The following is a 7,659-nucleotide window of genomic DNA, read 5'->3' on the forward strand; positions in this document are numbered from 1 at the left end:
TATGATATATCCATTTATTTAATATTGGGACTCGGGTTTTGTTCTTCATATTATATCCTTAAGGAAAACATGTGATAATAGAGCCAAGAATGAGGCACTTTTAGAAATAATGCAGTCTTTACAGACTAATAATAAACAGTTACCTGACTGGACTAATACCAATAAAAATCAAAAGTTCAAAAGTTTCCCTGAAAAAAAATAATACTACTGAAAAGGGTAACATTAATTTGACAGACAAAATTAAATTAAATCCATGTCAAAGGTTGCTGAGCAATTACCTGAAAGAATTCATACTGTTGAATTTGACAATCAAAATCTGTTAAAAAGTTATGAAAGGTTAGCAGAGAGAGTATCTCTCCAGGAAGGCAATCGGCACACTATCCAAATAATGTCTAAAAATGAGATGTTATCTTTAAATGAAAACTTTAGACCTCGGAATCACATGTGCAGATGAGGACCAGAAGCTAGGTGCCTCAATGTAATCACTAGAAATATATATAGGCCAGGAGATTCATGCTTTACAAAAGACAACAGTAAAAAGATTTGGAACAATTAAGGATATTATTGGAGCTGATGAGCAGTGAAAGAAGGTACAAGGACAGGATTTAATATTGCCAGTTGCTGTCAGAGATGACTTACCGAGGTTTTAACTTTGTACCCTGTAATCTACTATGAAAAGCATCAAATTCTAAATGCCCAATAGAATTCAAAGAAGGTAGATGGATACCTATAAAAATGAATGATCTAAAAGAAATTAAGCAAGCTGTTGTATCATATGGCTTGCATTCTGCATTTGTTAGGGAGATGGTAAAGACTTGGGCTTCTACTATCAAAACCACCCCACATGACTAGCTTCAGGTAATTTCATCAGTCCTGGATAATGGACCTCAACTGAAGGACATGAGACTTCTGAAGATCAAATTCTTAGTGAAGGTACTTACACTGACCCACAGGTTCAAGCTCTTTATGATGAACAAATCTTGTCCCTATGCAACAAAGCAGCCTTAAATGCATGGGACATGATTCAAGAACTATGAAAATTAAATGAATCATATACCAGGGTTAACAATGCCAGAGAGAACACTTTGGTGACTTTCTACAAATATTAACTAAGTCTCTACAAATAGGAATAACAGACTCAGATGATAGATAAGTAAATATTGAATCTCTGGCTTTTGAAAATGTCAACATAGAATGAAAAATGATACTTGGGCCTTTAAAGGTTAGATTAACACCTATGGATGAATGGATCCTGCATACAATGAACATCAAGACAATTGACTGTAATACTGAATCTTGGGGAGAAGAAGCAATTTCCAAAAGAATGAGAAGACATCAAAATGCCAAATATTTTAATTGTGGTAGAATAGGGCATCTGAGAAGGGATTGTAGACAAGAAATTCCTAGGAATAATATCTCCTCTGGGAATAGCAAGAAAAGGACTCAGCCTTCAGGTATATGTAGAAAGTGTGGCAAAGGTCGACATTAGACTAAGGAATGCAGATCAACAAAAGACAGACAAGACAACCTGATACCATTGGGGAACTCCTTGGGGAGGCCAATTATAGGCCCTCAAGTCAAAAGTGTCTACTTATTCCCAGTAACTGTTCAGGACATGTCTCACCAGGAAAATTAAAAAATCCAGGGCCTTCTGCAAAAAAAGAACCATACTGTGCTGGACGATGGAATAAACATGGAAAATGAATTAAAAAATTCTAATAGGAAATAAGGAACGTATATTCTGGCAGATGCCTATAAATGATCAAATACCAAACCTAAGATTGCATATAAATGGAATTGTCATTCATTGGACATGTGTGCAGATGTAAATATCTTTATTCCAGAATCTTGGTATCCAAATTGTCCTCTTCAAGAGACAGATGTTCAATTCCTAGGAATTGAAACCATATCTCAAGTTTAAAAACTCATGAGATAAGTTGACTGCATAGGGCCAGAAGGTGAGAGAGGGAAGATGAGGTCATATGTGGCTAATATTGCAGAAAATTTATGGATTTGTAACCTGCTGCATCAATGGAATACCCAAATTAACAATGCTGCAGTCCCAGGATCTCATAATTCTGGGAAGGCTATTATAAGGTATATACACAAAGGTCACCAGCCATTCAGGGTGTACAAGAACACAAATCAACTAGCAAACCTTTAGAGGTACCAACAACCCTACCTTTAAAATGGTTAACTGAAAACCCAATATAGGTTAAGCAGTGGCCTGTAGCTGAAAAAAAAGCTGCAGGCTTTAGAACAGTTAGTACAAGTGCAACTAGATGCTCACCATATTGAAGAATCAACCAGCTCTTAGAATTCTGTACTTGTTGTAAAAAAAGAAATCTGGTAAATGGAGAATGGTGACAGATCTAAGCGCTGTCAATAAGCTATTTCAACCTATTTCAACTATCGGGAATTCCTCTGCCTTCTCTACTATCAAAAAGATGGATGGCCTCTTATAGTTATTGATCTATAAGATTGTTTCTTCACTATACCTTTACAAGAAAAGAACAGAAAAATTTGCCTACACAGTGCCTACTTATACTAATTCTCAGCCTACTAGGAGATACCAATGGACTATCCTCACACAGGGAATGCTCAATAGCCCACCCTATGCCAATACTTTGTAAATCAGCTATTGGAAATAATACATAAAAAATTCTAAATCTATAATTTACCATTACATAGCTGTTATTTTGCTATCTGATTTAAACATAGATACTTTAGAAAGAATATTTGAAGAAGTAAAGAAAGTTTTGCTAAAATGGATATTACAAATTGCTCCTGAGAAAATACAGAAAGGAGATTCTGTTAATTACCTAGGTTATAAATAGGTTTACAGAAAATTAGAACACAAAAGACACAAATTAGGAGAGAACGATTGTGGAATTTCAATAACTTTCAAAGATTGTTAGGAGACTTTCCAGTCGTAGAAATACCTAGTTTGGGGTAATACTTAGTCTAATAGTTCATTTAAATAAAACCTCAGATGTTGGAAAGACTTTAATAGTCCCAGAGAATTAACAGCTGTTGCAAAAAGGAATTGATTGTCACTGAAGAAAAATTACAGAAGGCACATGTAGATAGAGTGAATCCAAATCTTAATTGCATTTTAGTCATATTGCCTTCCAGGATTTCCTTTATAGGAATTTTAATGCAAAGGGAAGATTTTATCTTAGAATGGATCTTTTTACCACATAAACCAAGTAAAAACTTAAAAACTCATGTGTAAAAGGTCTCTAAATTAATTATAAAATGGAAATTATGCTTCATAAGCTAGCAGGTATAGGCCCAGCTGAGGTTATAGTGCCTTTTACTATTAATAAAATTAAAAAATTTCAGGAAGGCAATAAACCTTGGGAAAAAGTGTGTGCTAATTTTTAGGAGTGATTAATAACAATTATTCCAAAAGTGGTAGAATTAACCTTATAAAGAGAAATACTTGGATCCTTCCCCACATTGTATGAGCCACACCAATAACTGGAGCCCAAATATTCTATATTGATGCAAATAAATCAGGAAAGGCAGGATACAAATCAGAAAGTTTACATAAGATGGAACAAAGCACTTATAATTCTGTCCAAAAGGTAGAATTATACGCTATTCTCAAGGTACTAAGGGATGTTAAAGAACCTCTTAATATAGTTAATGATTCACAATGTGTAGAAAGAGCTGACTTGCATATTGAAACTACTGAATTTATACCAGATAATTCAGAATTGACTTCACTGTTCATACAGGTTCAAGATAAAATCAGGAAGAGTCTCTGTCCCATATACATAACACACATCTAATGCTATATGGGTCTACCAGGTTCTCTAGCACAAGGTAATGCAGAAATTGATTAATTATTGATTATAAATGTGCTGAGGACTTCAAAATTTCATAAGAAACATCATGTCAATAGCAAAGGTTTAAAGAATGAGTTTTCTATTACATGCCAACAAGCTAAGGAGATTGTAAAGAGATGCCCTACTTGCTCTTCCTATACCCAAACTCCACTACCTGTAGGTAGTAACCCAAAGGGTACTCAAAGGATAGAAATCTGGGAGGTGGATGTGTTCTATTTTGCAGATTTTGGAAAATTAAAATATGTACACCACACCATTGAAACTTATTCAGGTTTTCAATGAACAATTGCTTTGAGTTCACAAAAGGCTGATTCAGTAATCACACATTTATTAGAAGTCATGGATATTATGGATGTACCTGCACAAATAAAGACAGATAATGGTCCGTCATATGTTTCTAAGAAAATGAAACAGTCTTTTTCTTATTATAATATAAAGCTTATTGCAGGTATACAAAATAATACTACTGGTCAGGAAGTTATAGAAAGATCAAATTGAACTATAAAGCATATGTTAAACAAACAGAAAGGGATGAAAAATACCCCCCCAGAAATAGGATTAAATAAAGCTTTTTCTTAATGCTAATGAGAAAAGAACAACAGCAGCAGAGGGACACTGGATAATACAAAAGTCTTCTGAATTAAATCAGCCAGTGTATTTCAAGGATGTGTTGACCTCACAATGGAAGCCAGGAGATGTGCTATGTTGGGGAAGGGGTTTTGCTCAGTTTAACTAAAAGAAAAATTATGGATATCATAAAAATTAATAAAGATTCAATTTGAAAAAGAGAGATCACTTGAGAATAAAAAATGATGGCTCATCCACAGAGGTGACAGTCATACAGGTGGCAAGGAAACTTCCTAACAGTTGGGGCAGGGTTCGGTTCCTGTCTTTGCAGGAAAATACTCTTTGTCAGAAAGTCAAGAGCCCCTGGACATCTAGATGCCTAAAGAGGAAAAGATAATTACCCATATAGGATAACCAAACAAAGAGAATTATAGCTTATGAGGACAGGTCATCTGCGGGTAAGAATCTCTGAATATTAATAAGAATAATAGTCATGACTCACTTAAAAATCAAAGCTGACTTTGGAGTTGGACAATGGCTCTGTCTTTCTCTAAATCCAAGCGTGTTGTTATAAGAAAAATTCAGAGTTTCTGTCTCATGTCAGGAGCCCTCTGATATGGTAGAAAAAGAAGAAATAATTTAGAAAAAATTTACTTTTCTTCATATCTATTTTTATCTCTATCATAACTTTCATTGAATATATGTCTATATAGATAATGTTTAAGTTTTCAATAATGAACAATGACATTTCCTGCAGTAATCTTTGAAGTTTCCAGGAAGAAGATGGGGCCCCACAACAATGACTTCACCTGGTTGATATAATGTCATGATGCTGGCAGTGCTACCTTAAAACTATTTTGGGATACCAGCAGCTCAAGTTGGTTCCAAGTTGGTTAGCAGAAATAGTGCACTTTTTTTTACAACGTTCTGGCCAGAACTCCAAATAGGAACCTCAGAAAAAGGCTAGTGAATACTCAGAGACTATTTGCAATTATACCAGATAGTAATCTTGAAATTTAACCATCATCTTACTTTCACAGGATCCCAAGAAAGAACATTGCCCCCATGACAGCTAGAAGTTATTCTGGAAGACTACATCCCCTCTCCCAAAAAACCCTGTTGTCAGGGTTAGGGACATTATTTAGGGGTTGATTATAATTAGTATAGGGTTAGGGGTTTGGTGGGATATTTTGTAGGCTCAGGGATCTTTTTCAAAAAAAAGGATGGAATAATAGATTAATGTGAGCTTATTCACACCAATAATAATAATAATGAGTAACAGTGTGAATATTTGTGAGCTATTATTTATAGGCAATTTACATTGGTATAGATTCTTGTATATTGATACTTACAGTTAGACTAATCAGGTGCTTAATACATAGAGATTGTATTCTGCATAGGTAGGTAATCTTCAACCACTTCAAAGAGCTATAGACTATGGCATTTAAATAACTTAGGGTTCTTTTAACCTGTGACATGATTGTTCATGGCAGCACCCATCTATTACCGAGAGAATGTTGAGCACCAAAGACACTACACATGGAGCTTGTTTTCTTCTTGGCAAAACTGACCTTTGGGCAAAGATCTGCCCATGCATTGACCACTGATGAAATTAATGATGTCCCGACAGGACAAGCAGGATACAAGAAAAAAAGACTCAAATCTTGCCAAGACAGGGTAAGACAGTTTTGAATTTTTTTTCTGCCTCTAAAAATGGTCTGTCAGTTACCATTTGTCTGCTCCAATGTTACAAATGAGACTTTGGGTGATTGTCCAAGTAGCCAGTTGTCTCTGTCATTTGTTGCACATTTTTGAATTTGCTTGATTACACTTCCTGCTTACTCAAGTAATATTATTTGCCTTCTCAAGTCTTCGATAGGGTTGAAGATTAGATAGTCTTAGTTACTGTCCTCTCATGACTTGACCAAGTTATTTATAATACAAGACATAAACTCCTTAGGATAGGATAATCATTGTAACATTCATCATGTGTTTGTTTGATATTGTTTATGCTGGTTGTAATTCTAATTTTATACCTAATACTTGTTCTTATTGTATATAATTTTGTATTCGCTTAGAACTCTCTTATTTAAACAAAAAGGGGGTGCTATGGAAATCTGAGAGCCAGAAGCATTTAAGTTACCCACCAACTTGGCTGTGGCCTCTTATACTAAAAATGCCAAAGTAAAGCATGAACATGTTTCCTCTGTCTTCTGACTGCTGGATTCGGTTCCTATTCCCCATTTGTGCAGAGGACTGTGATCAGTGAGTCTACCCCTAAATAAATAACTCTTTATTATACTTAATTCTGAGATAGCATGGGATATATTTTTAGCATCCATCTTCAGGAGCATAACAATTCCACTCTATGGATGGGCTCGATGTTTTGAGAGGTATCTGATGTTCATTGCACTAATGTAAATATTTTATTATTGAGCATGGCCTGGGCCTCATCAGAGAAAGAGATCTAACTGCTGAATTCAAGATCTGTCTATACTGACAAAGCCTGCAGAGCCACAGTTCATCCAAATAAGGAGAGAGCACACAGCATTGCCATGAGGGACTGCCTGTGACCGGCCTGCCCCACCCTTCCTGACTGCACAAGCCAGATAAAGAGGTTAACAGACATTGGTCATAAGGACCAAATAATCAACAAACCTAAAATGCACATTGTAGAGTCACCTTTCTCTAGAACCTTACACAACTCTGCACCACAGGATAGGAGAGATAAATAAGGCTTTGTGATGATAACTGGTGCTTCTCCATCCAGTCATTGTCATTTGTAGCTACAGAAAGTTACCAGGGATGGTTAAATGGCTTAGCCAGTAAAGGTACTTGTCATCCAGCCTGACAACCTGAGTTTCTAGGACCCACTTGTTGGGAAGGAAACAAGCTCCTCCTCCAGGTTGACTTCCAATGTAAAGGAAATCATTTGTGTCACAGTTGTGTATGTGTGTGTTTCCATGTGTGAATTCTAGCACACATGTGTCATAGTACACCTGTGGAGATCAAGGGCCTCCTTGGTATCAATTCTTGCCTTCCACCTTCTATGAAGCATTTGCCACTTTGTTTACCAGGTCACTTGTCCTTCAAGTTTCCAGAGAGTTTCCACCTATCATCTCACAGCAGGGAGACTGGGATAACATGCTTCTCTTCCCAGCTTTACAAAGGTTCTTGGGATTCAAAATCAGGTCTTCTTGCTCATGTAGCAAGCACTGTGTTCACCGAACCATGTCCC

At 36.0% G+C, this 7,659-nt stretch overlaps 1 protein-coding gene across 1 annotated transcript in view; it reads right to left on the bottom strand.

Moving 5' to 3' along the window:
- LOC125392825 (beta-1,3-galactosyltransferase 5) overlaps positions 1-7,659 on the bottom strand; it is a 580,132-nt gene that overhangs the window by 378,395 nt on the left and 194,078 nt on the right. The gene's annotated exons all lie outside the window — the stretch shown is intronic.

The sequence above is a fragment of the Myodes glareolus genome, chromosome 2, assembly GCF_982192425.1.
Source record: "Myodes glareolus chromosome 2, mMyoGla1.1, whole genome shotgun sequence".
NCBI classification, from domain to species: Eukaryota; Metazoa; Chordata; class Mammalia; order Rodentia; family Cricetidae; genus Myodes; species Myodes glareolus.